Source organism: Olea europaea, unplaced genomic scaffold, assembly GCF_002742605.1.
Source record: "Olea europaea var. sylvestris unplaced genomic scaffold, O_europaea_v1 scaffold1921, whole genome shotgun sequence".
In the NCBI taxonomy this organism is placed as follows: Eukaryota; Viridiplantae; Streptophyta; class Magnoliopsida; order Lamiales; family Oleaceae; genus Olea; species Olea europaea.
The window spans coordinates 1-19477 of NW_019237031.1; the positions used below are offsets into that span (position 1 = coordinate 1).

General features: G+C 33.9%; 1 long non-coding RNA gene and 1 pseudogene across 15 annotated transcripts; one reads left to right on the top strand and one right to left on the bottom strand.

Annotated features, from left to right (window-relative positions):
* The first annotated feature begins 3333 nt into the window (after positions 1 to 3333).
* LOC111379027 lies at positions 3334 to 10659 on the top strand. 15 transcript variants are annotated; one of them, XR_002699956.1, is made up of 13 exons: positions 3334 to 3403; positions 3740 to 3838; positions 3964 to 4198; positions 4287 to 5373; positions 6637 to 7074; positions 7464 to 7555; positions 7644 to 7687; positions 8421 to 8524; positions 9212 to 9324; positions 9445 to 9514; positions 9728 to 9894; positions 10057 to 10288; positions 10367 to 10659. It is a non-coding gene; the product is annotated as an uncharacterized LOC111379027 (long non-coding RNA). The 15 variants fall into 15 exon arrangements; XR_002699963.1 differs by having other exon boundaries at positions 6978 to 7074; XR_002699952.1 differs by having other exon boundaries at positions 4287 to 4439; positions 5284 to 7074.
* A 5156-nt stretch (positions 10660 to 15815) lies between these two features.
* LOC111379022 lies at positions 15816 to 19205 on the bottom strand (annotated as a pseudogene).
* Between the last annotated feature and the right edge of the window lie 272 nt (positions 19206 to 19477).

The window sequence follows — 19477 nt, forward strand, 5'->3', positions numbered from 1 at the left end:
TCTTATCTCTTCAATTAGTCCAATTCCAACATGTATCCTATACTAGTTGGCACGCAGGCTTAAATGAAATTGGACTCGCAGGCTCATAGTAACAATAATAATAATGGACTTGCAAGTCCAAAATAATAACAATAATAACGGGCTCGCAGGTCCATAAAACGATAAAAATAAAAATTAACCATTCAACACATCTATATGGTCGAGTCAATAATCGTCCACTAATAATACATTTATCACATAAATGTATACCTATATAATATCTAATATTATATGCAAATAAGTTTCAAGTTTCTAGCAATTAAGTCGTCTAAACTCTTTTAGACAAATGGATCGGAATAATTAAATAATTAATTAATCATATTAATCGATTATTTAATTAGCAGGAATATTTAATTAAAATCAAATTTTAATTAAATAACAAATTAGAGTCCAACTCTAATTCAACAATTATATGGCGGGATTATTAAAATCAAATCTTAATTAAACGTCAAATTAGAGTCAAACTCTAATTTCAAAATGTGAGGCGGTTGAATTTAATTAAAATCAAATTTTAATTAAATAACAAAATTAGAGTCTAACTCTAATTCCAATAATTAAGGGCGAATTAATTTAATTAAAATCAAAATTTTAATTAAATACCAAATTAGAGTCCAACTCTAATTTCGAGATCTTAGGGCGAACATGTTTAATTAAAATCAAATTTTAATTAAACATCAAATTAGAGTCTAACTCTAATTTAAAGAAAAGTTTACGGCAAAACAATTTAATTAAAATCAAATTTTAATTAAATGTCAAATTAGAATCCAATTCTAATTACAAGAATACATTCGGGCGAATAATTAATTAAAATCAAATTTTAATTAATTATTAAATTAGAGTCAAACTCTAATTTAAATTAAATCAATATTCTAATTTAGGATAACACTCCTAAATAAAATAAAATTCAATATATGGTCAAATTTAATATTTAAGTTAAAATCATATTTTAACGAAAATATAAAAGTCTTCAATTTTAAATAAAATTTTAATTTGGGTCAAAATCAAAATATCGGTCAAACCATTTGAAAATCAAATTTTAAAAACCATTTATATTCTAATTCAAAATGCATTTTGAAAATTTGAAATTTAATCCCCTTACAAATTATCAACAGGGCCCTTGAGATTACAAAATTGCACAGCAACCCTTAATGCGATAATTACAGATTGACCCCTACTATATAATTGCAGTCGGGGTCCGCAACATTAACTTGCAAAATGACCCTTATTAAAAAAAATTAACAATTTGACCCCTAATACCATATTTGCAGACAGGCCCCCCACAATTACACTAATTGCAGAGAAACCCCGTCTCCACCATTACCAACCCGAATCAGAAGAAACCCTAAAATTTCAAATAGCCGGTGCCGCTTCTACAATAAACAGCGAGAGACGCCGCTCTCAGGCGACGGCAACTCGCTGCTGCAGCGGCACGTTGCTGTCGCTGCAAGAGCAGCGTTTATCACCAGGTCGCGCTGCTGCCGTTGAAGCGGCAGCCGTCTTCCAGCGGCTGCTGCCGCAGCCTACTGCACCTACCGTCGCTGTACTTTGCGGCAGCGATGAGCGCCGGTGCAGCGGCGGTGAGCACCAACGTGCTGCTACCCGCTGTCGGCACCACTCGTCCAGTTTTCAACCTTTTTTTTTTTTTTTTTTTTATCCAAAACTAATTTCTATTCAAAACAATTTTGAACATAAAATTAAATCTCTAATTGCTAGAAACAATTGTAAGAACTAAAACAACTTTTGATTATTCCTATACGTAAAACAACTCCTAACAAACACAAACCTGGCTCTGATACCACTGTTGGGAATCTACTTATACATGCACAGCGGAATTTAAAATAGTTTTCGATTCCCACCAAGAATCGCCTTTGTGTTTAGATAGAAATTATGATAAGATTGTACCTTTTCCAGATCTGCAATCTTTCTGCTTTTCTTTTCGTTCCATCAACCTTGATTCGCCACCACAACTGTCCAATTGTCCAGCCTCCAACGGTGATCCACACAGAGAATAAGATTGCAACTTCTAGGGTTTTCTCTTGTGCCAGCAAGAATAATGAAAACCTTATGGAGCTCAAACCCTAATTATGTATTTATATAAACCCAAACAGGCTCGGCTCGGCCCGGTCCGGTCCAATAATTAATTAATCCAATTAATTAAACCCGGTTCGTGAATTAATTAATCCAATTAATTAATTCGAAAATATAAATAACAAATTCAATTAATTAATTTATCCAACGATTGTTAAATTAACCAATTGGCAATTTGCAATCTTCCAATTCTCTTTTGTGTGTGACCCATTAGGTTCCCGACCACGATGCCTAACGACGTGAAATATTATTTTGATCTAATCAAAATTGATAAATTAAAACACCCTTTTAATTTATCATCAATTCACATTCGCCGTCCCTGATTGACATCTAGCAATGTGTCAGAGCAATACATGTGACGGGAAATGTCACGCGGTATGACAAAACCAAATTCGTTCGTTTACCGTGAAATTATAATCCCTTCGTCAATATAATCCGATCAATTATGAGATATGAAATTGTGTCAATCTCGATCATCGATTATATCTTTCATTCCACTATTAAGTCAATATAAATCGAAAACTCCTTTTCGACTTATGAGTACACCTTGGCCAATGATTTCATTATTGACTTAATTGAATGAAACGCAGATCATAATCTCCTACTATCTAAGAGTGACGAATTCTTTATTGATCAATCACAACCTTCATACGATTCTTGACGTACCCGAACGATGTCGTATTAGCGACCCTTTTCAGAGCAACATCTAACACCGTCAAAGTATGACTGTCCTCATATAAGGTACCATGACGACCTCAAGTCAAAGGACCAATTTCACTACCGAACGTTAGAGATTAACCGTCGACACTCAGATAGTTATCCATGTGGAATCTCTCGACGGGTCTCCAATGTTTTGTTCTATAACAAAATATCCACGTGTTCATTTAAGTGTCACCATAATTTAACTTGTGAGATCAGCTACTTACTTCACAATTAAGAAATGCCACACGTGATGATCGATCCGTAATAACGATATCCGTATCTCGTTATTACTTACGACCACGGATGATTTAAGATTCAATCAGATGTAATTTGTATATCACAATCACAACTCATTGTGATTAACAAATTACAAATATTTAAATCTACGGACTCTATTATTTATTTAATTGTCTATTAATTAAATAATAAATCTGTCATTTAATTGCATTAATTACGTATAAAAGTATTTATGTCCAAAGTTAATTGAAGTTAGGGCATAATACTTGGAGCAATCACAATTGATTTCAGATAATCAACAGATGGCACTTTATGCCAACTCTAACAAAAAACGCAGGTATCCATTTTCTGATAGATAAAGGTCCCCAGGAATTGTGAGAGAATTTTTCCAGTTTCTAATAAAGAGCAAGTTTTAGCAAAGTCAGTTTATGAATTTGTTTTAGCAAAATGAGCTAACTTTAAAATTCAGTTTTTGAATTTGTGTTAGCTGAATTTTGGAGCTTCAGTTTGCATTTATGTGTTTCTATTTAAGCTTCATTAGTTCTTTATTTTAGTTGAATTTGGAATATTAGTGCTGGGTTGCTGTTATGTTCTATATTTAATTGCACTTTAACTTTAGTTCATATTTTTTTTTAGGGTGAATTTTTGATTGATTAACTATGGCTAAATCTAGATCACTGTAGTTTCCTGAAATCATGGCTGCTTGATGATAGTGGGAGGATCGTATACAGAAAGTCCTCACTTGCTACGATGTCACTGGTTGTGAAACAAGGTTTTTGTCATACCCCTTTTGTTTCTTAATTATTTGCGCCAGGTTTCAATTTGAGGGCTTAACTATAGTTTTGGTGGAATCAAGAAAATATAAAGAATTCTCTTGTGCTATACTATTTCATATAGGTGATTCGAGGGAACGTGGCTTTATTGCACATCTGAATGAGGACAGGCACCTTAAGAAGAGGGCGATTGAGTTTCATTTTTAACGGGTATTGCGGTGTTTGATGAGAACAACTTCAACTTTACTAAGGTTGGGAAAGAGGAGGTGCTCTTCCAATTTGAATGAAACGGTGAAGTCGAGTTCCTGCCAAGCTTACCCATTGATGTCAAGAATTCACTTAGTGTCATTACTATCAATGTAAGTTTCCTTTTTGCTTGTTGTTCTTATGATTTTTTGGTGAAATTTGTCGTAGTAGATTTGAACCTTGGTTTGTATAACTTAACAGCTCAATCCTATTGAATCTAGACTTGTGTTGATCATCCCTGGGATTCTAGAATGCTTGCATAAGAGGATTGACCTTGAAACATGGAATCCTTACTTACAATTGGGCTACAACAGTTTCAGTGCATTTGCCACCATGAAACACCTTCACTTCCAGGTTCCAAACTATGACCATTTTAAGTTGCTATCACTCTAATACTTAGTGGCATGTATCTAAAATCTTGTTCATTGTACTGTTGAGTATGGCTTACAAAAATGGTCTTATAATTAATAAAATCTTGGTAACTAAGAATAATATCTATAATTGTCTTGCCACAAGCTTATTACTTGGCAGTGCCATTTCCTATCCAAAAAGTTCCACATGCTACTTTTTATGTCAAACTGGATCATATTGGAAATTATTTTCGTATGTTATAGCGTAATTAATTTGACCAAGTACACCAAGCATCTGGTTAGTCACTAACTCACTGTGATCCTTCTCTGTGAAATGAGAAAACACCTCTGAAGTACTACATAAATTGATCACTGGTATAATTTTATATTTGTTTTCATCTAGGGAAATCTTGTTTTATATGTATGGGGTTCGATTACATTACTTACACTGTGAAATCGAAGACTATAGCTGCTAGATCTTTGCCAAGGGATTTGAATTTATTTTTTTATTTTTTTTATTATTACTTTTTTTTTGGTGCTTTGTGCTTTTGTGTATAAAATCTTCAAATATGTATGCACCAGGAGATTTCTAAGCTTCTAATGTAAAGACCTCAAATTTGAGCCTCATGCTCTTAAATTTGACATAGTTTTGTATTTCTTGATCTGATTTCATGGGACAGTTGAAAATAATAAACTGATGTGTAATTTACATATATGCATTACAATAGTGTTCTGGGCAAGTTCTTCATATAGGTAAAAATGTATAACTGGGTTTATGTTAGAAATTCTTATGTTCTTTTCGTATTTAATTTTCTGAATGGTTATGTACTTTTTGGATTTGCTTCTAGGTTTTAAACTCTGATATTTGTTGATCAATCAATAATCTAAGGGGAGTTTAAAATTGTTGGAAGTCATACATCTTTAAAATGGAAAGAGAGGTAAAATCATATTCTTGGATTTTAAAATTTTCTTGTGGTTAGCTTTGATACTTGTCCTAAAATTTGAATTTACGGAATTTATATGGATGTACATATATGTGTCTATTGATATTCCACACCTTGTTATCTTTTATGTTAAACTTCCAACTCTATCAAGCATATAAGTGAAGTAAAATTAGTTGTAGAATTGGTGAAGCAAATAGGTTGCACATGTTGAGAACAAAGCACGTATATAAATTTCATTATTATTTTAAGTGAAGTGCCTGAGGAAGTATTAATCATCTACAGAAAGAGATTTCTCAAAAAATTGGATTTCATTTTTTTGCTTAACATAATAAACATATCATAGGATAAGCAAGAATCCATGACATCTTGGTGATTACCTTACGATATAAGGCACACCGACTGGAGAAATTTAATTTTAAGGTTTAGGATCATTGCTTCCATTTTTTGCCATGAACTTAGATTTTAATTTGCTACTGTATGACTTTGAAGAATTGTTTGTTTGGCTGCGAAAATCAATCCAGGCAATGTATTTAGTTCAAGAATTAAACTATTTCATTCTCTTGTTTATTTCATTGGTTTTGTTATTAGGTGGCTCTTTATTTTATGATGACAATTTTGTTATTTATTTTCTTATTTAGTTGAATATAGTTCTTATGTTCTATAATTCTTTGTGGTTAATGCTGGACCAAATCTTTGTTTTGTCCATAGAATACACAGGTCTATGAATTTTATGATGGGCCTATGGAAGTGAGTTCATTAAGTCTAATCCTGATTTGTCAGCAGAAGTGATTTTAATTTATTTGTATTTTTCATACCTCATTGTATCTGGTTAATTTAATAATTGATTGAGAAGATTGTTATAATTTGCATCAAACCAAGATTAGTATGTTTTGAAAGATGAAAACCAAAGAGTTTTATTCCTCAGCAATGAGATCTCAGAGAAATTGGAGGAACTATATTGACAAATTATTTAAAAAGGCATGGCGCGGATATTTTGTATTTGATGAAGTCCACTATAAATAGGAATTTTATTATACTATAAGAATTCAATTTTTATCGAGGATTTCTTGTTTAGAGAGGAAAGGGAGGTTAAAAAAAAAATTAGCCTCGATGGAACTGGAAATGTTTCAACGAGGTAGGGATTTTATGTCCATAGTAGAGAATCACTTCTGATTTTTCTTCTATTGCAATTATAATTGATTTTCTTTTGAGTTAATAAATAACAATGTTGACTAACCTTGTCTTTTTGTCAAACAGGCTATCTATCAGCAATTTTTATTACGAAAGAGGAAGCCACCAAAATAGGACAATGAGCTTCCAATATGTAGTTTTGATTAAACTTAATCAAGTTCTTAGTTTCCGATTCATTTTATTGTGACAGATAAATAATTTTCCAAATATAGTTTAATTTTTTATAGTTCGTTGGCAAGGAAAGATATATTTGATCTGGGTTAATTTTAATTCGCTTTTCTAATGATATTTGTGCTTCAATTATATATGGAGAAGGTTGTATACATAATGTACTTTCGTTTCCTTTTATCAACTCAACTAACATCGACCTATTGTGATAATGAAACAACGCTTTTGCCCATCAAAAGTGGGTATGCTGGCTAGATGTTTGTGCATGCCTCTTGTTTCTATTCATGTTGGGAAGATCACCAAGCAAGGGAGCCTCTTATGTCCAACAACTATAAGGTAGTTCTCTTCATTTTGTTACTCTACCATTGCATGTGGGAAACGATTTTTCCTTTATTACAGTATCTGCAATTATATTAAGTAATTATTTTTATTCAATGAGCTAACTAGGGAATGTGATATTTGAGAGACAATTTTAGGTTTTCAGTTTTTTCCCCCCAGTTTTTAGGAAGTTGGTTTGGAATAAATACAAATTTGGGCTAGGAAAAAAGGTTAGTTTACTTTCAATTTAAAAGTGAATTTATATGTTGTATGGGATAGACCCTTGCTGTTAGACTTACACCTCTTAAGTATTCTGGGAATGTAACTATTTATCACCAAAAGCTTGTTAGTTCTTTGTAGATAATTGAATTTTGTTTTCTAGAACTCTAGATTCTACTTCTTTGTAGGGGTGAACATTTTCTCACCATCACAATTCTTTAGAACCCTTGGATGCGTGGGTATCACCATTTGGCTACACTCTAAGCCTCATTATAAAGAGGTATTCCTCTTGTTTTTCGTTTACTTAGCTTTCAAATTTAGGTACTATGTCGATTCTAATTTATTTGAAGTGTCTCGATCATCAACAGGAAAAAAAGAGTTTCGCTTATTATGGCAGCTGCACTCTTTGAAGGTATACATCAATCCTCTGATCAAGTTGGCTATTCTTTTCGACTCTACATATGTCCTCCATTAGATTGCCTGATTTTTTAGTTCCATTTTGAAAATATTGCTACCAGAAACACGAGATATGTTTCTTGAATTTCTTGTTGGTTGCTTTGTAATTACATTGTGATTTTAGTTTCTACATTGGGTTGCGTTTGGCGTACTATATAATTTTTCATTCTTAGTACTTTCTTATTCCTCTTTTTCATGTTTCTTATGTTGGGAAATTGGATTTCAATGAGATCTCTGTTTCTCTTTGATTTCAATATTGTTACATATTTTATCGTAGATTTAAATTAATTGTTTGGTTTTTCAATAGGTTCATGTATTGTTGAAGGAGATGTGCGCTAAATTTTTTAAGCACTCTTATCGTCTTGCATGTAACTAATTTTTTAGATGAAGCCATATGTATATTACTTTGTTCACATTGTTTTTTGCCTCTGTGATCTATCTGTGTTTATTGTGCTATAAAATCACAGTGTGTTATGTTTTTTTGGATTTGGTTTAGCTGACAAATATTTCTATTCCAAGTGCACACATTTTTTAAAAAGTAATTTATCATTTATGGAGAGAATGATGTACTTTTTTTTTTTGCATTTTTGATTCAAGTTCACCGGCAAGAATTTTATGCCTTTTTGTTTTGCTTCTGATTATTACTTTACTCGTGCTGAATTTAACAATTTGTTTTGTTGATTTGATAGGCAACACAATTGCTGCTCTCATGGCTCATCTTGCTCAAGAAACCGAGGTGAAATGTAAGATTAATACAATAAACGAGTGAACATTCATGGAAATATCTATTGGGGTAAACTTATCTTCTTAGTGCTTCATTAACTATAGAAAATGTTTAGTTCCCAAGCACTCACTATATGCATTTAAGGATCAACAAAGAAACACTTTCAAGGCATGTTTGTTACATGACTAGGTGGATACGAATTGCTAGCTTCTTCATTTCCCTAATTATTGTCCACCTTCGCTAAATGAGTCATTATAAAGTAAGGGAACAAAGAACCAATATTTGTTTCTTCATGTTGCGATTGGAGATAATAAAAATGGTAAATAAAACCTCAAGATCGAAGGCTAAGAAAAACATCAAATCTCTAACAGCTTTGAAATGATCCAATTTTCTATTAGTAATACAACCAATTAGTCCAGTTTATTCAGGAAGATGTCCTGATGTTATTTGTTATGTAAAATACAGTTCATTCTCACTTTAGCCAGATAAGCAAAGCTCAAGAAAAAGGAAATATTAGACAAAGAACTAGCATAGTGTAGAGATATTTTGGTCAGCCAGGGAAGCAGAGAGAGAAAAACAGTATCAAAAAAGTAATTGATCACTATCAAAATAGTGGACAAATTTAAGTTTTAGGGCTATGCTTAAAATATCACATGTTAAGGATCCACTTTGCTATCTATTTCATTTTCTAACCTACAAATGAACAGACAATTACCTTCAGGTTTAGAAATTCAAATTTGCTCCCTCTTACTGTAGGAGATACAAGTGCCCGAATGGGGCCTTGTGGAGAATTAGGGTACCTGTCATATTCGGAAAGCAACGAAACCTGAAGATTTCAAGGAATTGATGAATTCCAATGTTACAACAAGGTAATCAATGTAATACTTAAATTACACTTCAAAATATATTCTTTTTGTCTGTCTATTCCCCATATTGAATCATATTTATAACTATATTTCCTTATGTTCATTGCATGTCTTACTATGTAGGTATACTAACATGAACCAGGAAGTCTCAATTCCTTTTACTGCCACTGTCCACACGTTTTTAAACTTGAAGGTATTTCAAGTTCTTTTTACGTTTGTACATTCATTGGGATACTAATTCCTTAGCTGTTGTAGATATCCAAGGATGAGAACACATGTAGTTGTTTTGATGACTTACAAACTTTGCGAAGAATTTTGATGTAGAATGAAATCCCTTATCTTAATTCCGAAAGCTTAATGGGCTTCTCTGTTCCAATAATTCTAAATGGCTCTCTCCTAAATGCAGGGCAACACTTTAACATTGTAACTATTCGGAGGAAAGAAAGCCAAGTAGTAGTATATTTAGAACAGAGAGTGAAAGAATACCTCCATTAGAGTTTCGAACTCACCAGCAGCAAATATTGTGCTAAGCTTTTCCCTTTAAATGAAAATAGTCAACAGGGATTGGAAAAGGTAATGTCTTAAACCAAAAGCATGAAATTCTTTTACAAGATCAATTTAGATTGGCAACCTGGCCCTGGAAAATAGACATGCTAAAATGGCCACGACAATTGGTCAATTATTTATAGTAACTCACTAGAAAATTGAATCACTCCCTTTGGTCTTCATCTCCAGAATGGTTATAATTTGTTTTTGGAACTCGCTTTTAAGTGTTGGGAAGAAGATATTATCATTGATCAAGCACTTGAATGTAAAATGAGAAAGTCAGGTATAACACATGGCCGGCTTATGCTATTCTCCTGCAAGATGGGATATTGCTTCATGCAAACGATAGACTTCAAATGACTGGCATTACTATGGGAGAGGTTTATGTCGCCGTGGAAAGTTGTTCGATTTTCCGCCTAAGGTCGGCTTATTGCTACAACATTGCTTTCTTCAGTTTGGGAGTTCTATCTTCTTATTTATTTATTATATTGCTTTGCAGCTATGGTTGGTCATCCATTATTCAGGTGGAGATGTTAGGAGTAGCTCTGAATAAGAAGAGCTACGAAAAAGTTTCGGAGATTACAAATGATTAAGAGGAAAAGCCAACTGTTTAGGACATCAAAGATTCAATCAATATAATAGAAGTAGTAGATTCAAAAGTGAGCAAGCTGAAGTCATTAGATGTATCGGTAGATCATGTGTTAATTTTAGACTCTCTTATATAGTTCTACTGACACTCATTTCATATAAGATCAAAACCATCAAATTTTGGAGTTATTTCAATATATTTAACATCAGTGTGTTAAACTGGCTTGTTTATGATGCATTTCCATGCAATATTTAGAAACAAGTTAGTAAAAGAACAAACATTTGGAAAATATACTGGTTTTGATACCATAATACTGGGAGAAGTTATGAATAGTTGTGGAAAAGAGCGGCAACTTTCAATTATCGAACATTAGTCTTTCTGTTGGATCCACTAAGGTAGAGGACGAGAGAATTTTGGCTTCTAATAAGGCTTGTTAGAAACTTTTTGCTTGTTTGGTCTGGAATGATATAACTTAATAAGCCTTTTTACGTGCTCAATAAGGAAAAGTCTATTAAAGTGTAGCCATGGAAAATATTGAATGGAGACTGTAATTTACGAGAATCTCACACATTAACATTACCTTCAACGTAATCTCAAGACTAGTATTAATTAAAATAAGTGATACAAGGTTTAGAGTTTCTCTAACTTTTGGTCCTAACCTATAAACACTGGCGTCCGGTGGACTATCTTTGCAAGATATGAAAAACAATTTCCCAAGGCACCTTGCATAATAATGAATGGCCTTCCACATTCCAAGTTTATATTAATATTGCATATCTAATTAAAAAATTTACGTACATGTTTTCACAAATTAATGTTGCATATATTAATTGCTTTTATGTTCACAGAACTTGTTCAAGCAAAGAGTGACGGGTTCTCTGTAATCATCAAATTCTAGAGCCCTCGTGCTATGAATCACGTTTTGTGTTGATTTGTTTCATCAATGATAAACGATTTGTATTGGATCATACATTAACGGAGGTTCTTTTTTTCCCCCTATCTTCACGTTAACGCGTGTATGAAGTTGCATGAGTTCACAGTTGATCTTGGTCAAGGAGTCACCTGGGTTGCTGTACCATGTAACAGTGTTGGACAATTGCCTCAAAAGTAAAAAACCAGAAGACTTCTAATTAAAGTTGAGAGCAAAATTTGGTCTCCAATTTACAGTCAGTTTTAGAGTCTTGTATATGAAGGAATCATTCTTGAGGTAAAGGAGTCTTGTTTGAGTTTAAACTAAATTCTTCTACTTGGTTATTGATCCTATAAATAGTGGATGTATTTCATTATTTTAGATGTGGCCAGAGAGTTAATCTGAGAGAAAAATATTACAAGCCTAGCATCTTATGACTTTTCATACATTGGGTTAAAAAGTAGGTGTAGTAAAGCTCTTGTATATTTTTTTCTTTGCAATATTTGGGGACTGGATTGGTGAGTGAAATTATATATGATTGTAACAATTTTTCATATAGTGAAAAGTTTTGACAGTCCGTTTAATTTGTGCGTTATATTCCTTATTTTTCTTGTTTGCTAATATTATTCTGAACAACAAAAATCCTACGGATAAATAGAAATAAAGGGAATTGGCGTAAATTTTTGAACAAGTGGTATCAAAGCGTCAGGTGGCTCGGAGTATTAGAGCATCACTGTAAGCTATCATTTGGCTTCTACTCATATGAACCAGCCAGTAAAGTTCAGTTATGCACAAAACTATCAAAGACAAAATGGATCTTACCCATACAACTACCATTCGAGTTGGAACAAGCATCCGAACTATGCATAGGTGGATAATTCTGATCAAGTAAATCAGATGAGAGGCAATGTACCAACGATTCAGCAACAAGAAGAAAAGACTTAGAAGATCTACTTGTCAAGTACACTACCAAGACTGAAACGGTGATACAGAATCAGCAAGTTTCTATACATAACTTAGAAAATCAAGTGGGACAAATAGCAGCTGCATTAGCCAATAGACCACAGGGTGCCTTCCCTAGAGTTACAGAGAAAAATCCACAAAAACAGGTACTAGCGATTGAGGCGATGAATTTTGAGATCAAAGAGCCACCATCATTCACTCCCACCGTCGCGATTAAGGCTTATGCGCCACCCATTCCATTCCCTCAGAGACTGTAAAGGCAGCCAACAGTGCAGAAGGTTCAGGCCATTACCACTAGAAGGAATGAGATGGGCAAAGAACAAGTGGAGTGATTACGCCCAAAGTATAACGCAGTAGTTGTAGCACAGTTTTGAGGTGTAGATTCCACAGGGGGATGGACGAATTGTTTAAATGATTTATTAAACTAGGATTTCGTGAATTATATGAAAATAATTGTTCAATTGGAATGAGATTTAATTATCAATATGCGAGATTAGTGAAGTATCTGAATTCCTTCAATTGGATTGGATCATCAACATCAATAACTCATGGTTTTTTCTCAATTAGAGGTTTTCAGCCCAACTCTTTAATCGGAAGATTTAACAATGAAGATCAATCAAATTATAATTGTAATCCTAGGATCTAGACTTTTGTAAACCATTCACACACATGTTTATTGGACTAAGATTAAGAATCAACCATATACACAATGCATAAGGCAGTAAATAATCCACTAATAAAGTTGATTGAAATTGAAATTCAAAAATTAGTTCAATTCTACAGTAGAAAAAATATGATTGAATCTATGAAGAATCTAGTAAACGTTAAATCAATTCCAAAGTAAATTCATAAAAGAAAGTCTAGATCTAGAAGTGTTTGATAATAAAAATACCAGTTTGCATGAATAAATGATGTAAAGTCACCAAATCCAATGAATTTCTTCGTAGCTTCACCTAGGAATTTAGTTCTCCATCGAATTCTTTAGCCCAAAATGAGAGAAAATTGTTATGGCGGTGAAGAAGAGTCGTGTTCTGTCCAGTCTAGGGCTTAAAACTGTGTGCCAAGTTGTTTCCAAAAGAGGTTGAACTGAATAAAGAAACTAAATTTTTGGTGAAAAAATTCTGTATGACTACTTTTAGTATTTTGATCATAATTTTTGGTGTTGGAAAGCTAACATAAAGGCCTATAATTTTGCTAGAAATAGATTTTTCCAAATTCTCACTTCTACTGGGTCAAAAGTGGACTTCAATCTCTAGTTGAATTTTGGAAAATCTTTATACGGTTGGAATTTGATTTGTGAATATGTTCTGGTCATATTTAACTTCTTTTAACTTCTAATTGTACCCAATGGACTCCTAGCTTTCTCGAATCATCATTCCATCGCCCATCTTGCAACTTGGTTCCTAAACTTTCAATTTCTTCCATTTTGGTCCTTTTTCGCTTTTTTCTTCTAAATTGCACGTTTTCTACCAAAATGCAACATGAATCAAAGAATAAGCATAATGAGTGCATTTTAGTATCAAATAATCACATCAATACAATAATTAAGATGGGAAAATATTATATTTTATACTCTTATCACACCCCCAACTTGCTTATTGCTAGTCCCTAGTAATTCAATACAAAACAAGTAAATGAATGATTAGATTGTGATACAAGTGAAATTATTAAGTATCAATTTAACTACATGCCATGTCCCTTTCAAACTCAACACCACAAGAACTTAACAATGTCATGATCTTCAAGCTATCAAAAACACTTACCAAATGTGTGAGTGTGTGTCAAATCATAGTTATCTTACATGCAACAATAAGTATGTCTCAAGCTGAAGATTCAGCCCCATAACTCATGGGTATCAAAGTGTTTAGTGAGGTCTCTATGGAGCTGAGAAAGGGTATACATTCATAACTTGGAGCCTTAAATATTTCTGAATAAGCAACAAACAAACATTGATATTGTGATAGGCATACTCCCAAATGAGAATTCATCCACTTCTTACAGCAACTATACTTAGGATCAAAATAGCCAATGCAACGGTGTGAAAATGGTTAAGTTGGGTTATATGAAAAGTAGGACAGAAAGGATTTAAGGACTTCCAAGTATCTAACTAGGCATCTCAACAAGTATTTCAACATATCAATCCTTTATATCAATGCATTCCTGAACCTTTCAATTCTCAACAACAATTCCCTTTTTTTTTTCTTTTCCTTTTTTTCCATCAACTTTTTGCGATTTTTTTTTTTTGTTGAAATTCTCCTTTTTCTTCTTTTAAGATTCATCACTTCATTTGAGCACTTATCAATTCCTATCATTTTTCTTCATTGCTTTTCTTCTCAAATGATATTCAATACCTACTATATACTTGGAAGTATAAAGGTTTGAAAAATGAATGTTTATAGACTTTATTCTGATATGAAGATGTATGGATAACATAGGCGCATGAAAAAAATGATTATATATGTATTGACTCAACATGGCTACTAGGGGATTATAATTATGAAAACAGAAGAACCAGTCTGAAGGCTCAACTTCAGTCCAAAATTGACTGTTATCATTTCCTAAGTATAATCCACCGTGTTACCACATACCGTGTAATGTTATTCTAGAGGAAGTTTCCAATTCACAAAATCAATGAATGCTTATTACCATTTTTAGTATATATGGCTCTCAATCCTCACCAATTCTCTCAAAGGAAAATTTCAGTAAGAGACTCCTCTAACTACATGTGTTAAACCACCATCTTACCATAAGGCTCGTGTGCATAAAATGATTCGTCAAGTGTCTCAACATCTAGGCTCACATGAACAACATCAACTTTTAGTGGCTTATTTTGTTATTCAAGAACATGAACATGTAGCAAATAGAGAATTAAGGAAAAATTTTAGACCAATTTAGTAAAACAAAACTAACATTCCATGAAAATCATGTAATTCACAAGAAAATTTCAAATACACTCTCCTCCCACCTACACATTGCATTGTTCTCAATGCAAAAACATGTCGACCAAAAGAAGGGAAAGATGTCACCTGGATATTGCAGTGAATCAATAGAAGCTTAAATATGGTGGACCTAAAGGTTCTCAATGGAAATGGGTGATGTAAGAAATGAAAATAAACTGAAAGAAAAATGCAAAACACACCCAAAAGAAAAATCTAAAAACTAGTATACAAAAATGGTGAAAGACATACCTGAAGGTTGTCATAGGTGGTAAACCGAGTCTGCCAGGAAAATTTCTTCCACTATAGGCACCTATTGCCCATAGGCTATTTTGAGTCTCTGTCCATTCACCTTGAATGCCCTACTATCATTGGGATCTTCTATTTCAACAGCCCCATTTTCAAAAACTCGTGTCACCACAAATGGGCTAGTCTACTTAGAACGGAGTTTTCCTGGATGCTTATGAAGTCTAGAATCATACAAGTACACTTTTTGGTTCGGTTCAAAAGTTTTTCTAAAAATATTTTTATCATGAAATGCTTTCATTTTCTACTTGTAGATTCTAGAACTTTTGTAGGCATCATTTCTTAGTTCGTCTAGCTCACTCAATTGAAATTTTCTATGTTTATCTCCCTCTACCAGATCAAAGTTAAACTGCTTGATAGCCCAAAGGGCTTGGTGCTCAAGTTCGACAGGTAAGTGACAAGGCTTTCCAAAGATAAGCCTATAAGGTGACATGCCTAAAGAAGTCTTAAAAGTTGTGCAGTAGGCCCAAAGTGTGTCATGTAGTCTCAATGACCAATCTTTACGATTGGGGTTCACCGTCTTCTCTAAAATTTGTTTAATCTCCCTATTGGCCAACTCTACCTGTCCACTAGTTTGGGGGTGATAAGCTGTGGAAATTTTATGAATAACCCCATACTTTTTCATCAGTACCTCAAATGAACGATTGCAAAAGTGTGTGCCTCTATCACTAATAATGATGCGTGGTGTGCCAAACTGAGACAAAACATTTTCTTTAAGGAATTTAATAACTGTTTTATTGTCATTGGCCCTACAAGTAGTTGCCTCTACCCATTTTAGACACAACCGCCACAATGATATAAAGGTAGCCAAAAGAGGGTGGAAAGGGTCCCATAAAGTCGATGTCCCAACAATCAAACACTTCAATTACCAAAATGGGATCTAAAGGCATCATATTACGTTGGGAAATAGGACCTAGTTTTTGGCACCTCTCACAAGATCTACAATAAGTATCAGTGTCTTTAAACAAAGTAGGCCAATAAAAACCATAATGCAAAATTTTTGTAGCGGTCTTTTTCATAGAAAAATGGCCTCCACAAGTTTGGGTATGACAAAAATCTAGCACACTGAGTATCTCATCATCAGGAACACAACTTCTCAAGATTTGGTCGGGACAATACTTAAATAAATAAGGGTCATCCCAATAAAAGTTACGTACCTCAACTAAAAACTTCCTCTTATTCTGAGCACTCCACTCCTTTAGAATTTCACCTGCAGCCAAGTAATTTACAATTTTAGCAAACCAGGGTAAAGAAGAGACTGAGAATAGATTCTCATCAGGAAAATCATCTCTAATTGGCACGGTGTTTGAGGTGTCTTCAAATGTCAATCTTGATAGATGGTCTGCTATGACATTTTTCACTCTCTTCTTGTCCTTGATGGTGATGTCAAATTCCTGTAAAAGTAGAATCCATCGTATTAATCATGCCTTAGCATCCTTCTTTGCAAGAAGATACTTAAGGGCTACATGATCTGTGAAAATAGTAATGGGAGAACCAATCAAATAGGATCGAAACTTATCGAGTGCAAAGACTACAGCTAGCAACTCTTTTTCGGTAGTGGAATAGTTCATTTGAGCACTATTTAGAGTCCTATTAGCATAATAAATCACAAAAGGCTTACCTTCCTTTCGTTGCTCAAGAACAGTACCTACTACAAAATCATTCGCATCACACATAATTTCATATGCAATGTCCAATCAGGTGATTGCATTATAGGTGTGGAGGTCAGTTTACCAATCAACAGTTCAAAAGCATTTTGACATTTAGGTGTCCATTCAAAAGTCACATCTTTGTTAAGCAAGTTACATAGGGGTTTAGCTATAGATGAGAAATTTCGTATAAACCTCATATAAAAGCCTATATGACCAAGAAATGATCTAATGTCCTTTATTGTCGTAGGTATGGGTAGTTTAGAAATCAGTTCAATCTTAGATTTATCAACCTCTATCCCTTTTGAAGAAATGACATGTCTTAAGACAATACTTAAAGGCGCCATGAAGTGACATTTTTTCCAATTCAAAACTAAGCCCTTTTCTTCACATCTAGCCAAAACTTTCTTCAAATTCAACAAACATGCATCAAAAGAGGTCCCAAACACAGTTAAGTCATCCATAAACACTTCCATACAATCATCTACTATGTCACTGAACATACTCATCATGCATCTTTGGAAGATGGCAGGGGCATTACAAAGTCCAAATGACATCCTGTGAAATGCATAAGTACCAAAAGGACACATGAATGTGGTCTTTTCCTGGTCCTCTAAAGCTATTTCAATTTGATATTAACCAGAGTATTCATCTAGGAAATAATAAAAAGGATGACCAGCTACATGTTCAAGTATTTGGTCCAAAAAAGGGAGAGGAAAATGGTCCTTGTGAGCGGCAGCATTTAACTTCCTATAATCAATGCACATGCGCCAACCGGTTACTGTTTTTGTGGGGACCAATTCACCTACTTCATTTTTAACTACCGTGACACCTGACTTCTTAGGGATCGCTTGTGTAGGACTAACCCATTTACTATCTACAATTGGGTAAATAATTCCTGCATCTAGTAATTTAAGCACTTCATTTTAACTACTTCTTTCATTGTGGGGTTTAGCCTACATTGTAGGTCTCTCCTAGGGTTATTCCCTTCCTCTAGATGAATCCTATATGAACAAATTAAAGGACTAATACCTTTGATATCGGCTATGGTCCACCCTAATGCAGATTTATGCTCATTCAAAATGCTCAAAAGATATTCACATTGCAAAGCATTCAATTCTGAAGAAATAATTACAAAAAATGTATCACCTGGTCCAAGGAATACATGTTTTAGTCCTCGGTGTAGTTGTTTCAATTCTGGCTTAAGGCTCTCAGTGCTTGATGGTTTTTGTCCTCCAGTCCTTTCGGACAATTCTTCAAATTTGGGTTGTCATGGCGAAGTCTTATGGTCCTGTAATTTTGCAAAAACGGCACAAATGTTAGCATATTTATCAATATCATAACCAATTGAGATTTCAGAGTTTAGGAGGAAAGAGTTCAAGGGATAATAATTAATTTTTACAGATACTTTCTCCTACGTTAATGCATCAATCATGTAGGTTTGATGAGATTCATCTTCTTTTCTAGGTTGCTTAGTGACATGAAAAATATTAACTTCTAGATTCATATTCCCAAAAGACAGCTTCATCAGACCATTCTTGCAATTGATTACAATTGATTAGAGTGTTAACTGTAGCAAGAAAAGGTCTACCAAGTATAATTAGGATTTTAGAGTCAACATTCACCTCAACCTTCACATCTAGTACCAAGAAATCAACGGGGTAGTAAAATTTATCAATCTGAACTAGCACATCCTCAACTACTCCCCTAGGTCTTATGGTGGACCTGTTAGCTAACTGAAGGACCACTGAGGTAGGTTTTATCACTCCCACACCTAACACAAGTATATAGCATAAGGCATGAGGTTAACACTAGCTCCTAAATCAAGAAGGGCTTGTGCAAACTCAAGGTTCCCAATGACACAAGAAATGGTAGGACAATCAGCGTCCTTATACTTTGGTGGGATCCTCTGCTCTATCGCAGCACTCACCTGCTCGGTCAAGAGAGCAATTTTCTTGACATGATGCTTCCTCTTCATAGTGCATATGTCTTTAAGGACTTTAGCATATGTAGGAACGTGAGAAATCACGTGCAAGAGAGGTAAATTGATTTTTACTTGTTTAAGATGCTCTAGGATTTCATTGTGTTGAGTGGTTGACTTCGAGGTAGATTTGAGGGCTTGAGGAAAATGTACCTTAACTGGAGCTTTTACTACTTCTTCACTGGGGCTACTCTCATTAGGCTCACGTTATTCTTTTTCATTCTCCCTAGATTGAAGGGCTGGTTCAATGACTTTCCTAGATCTAGTGGTTATGAC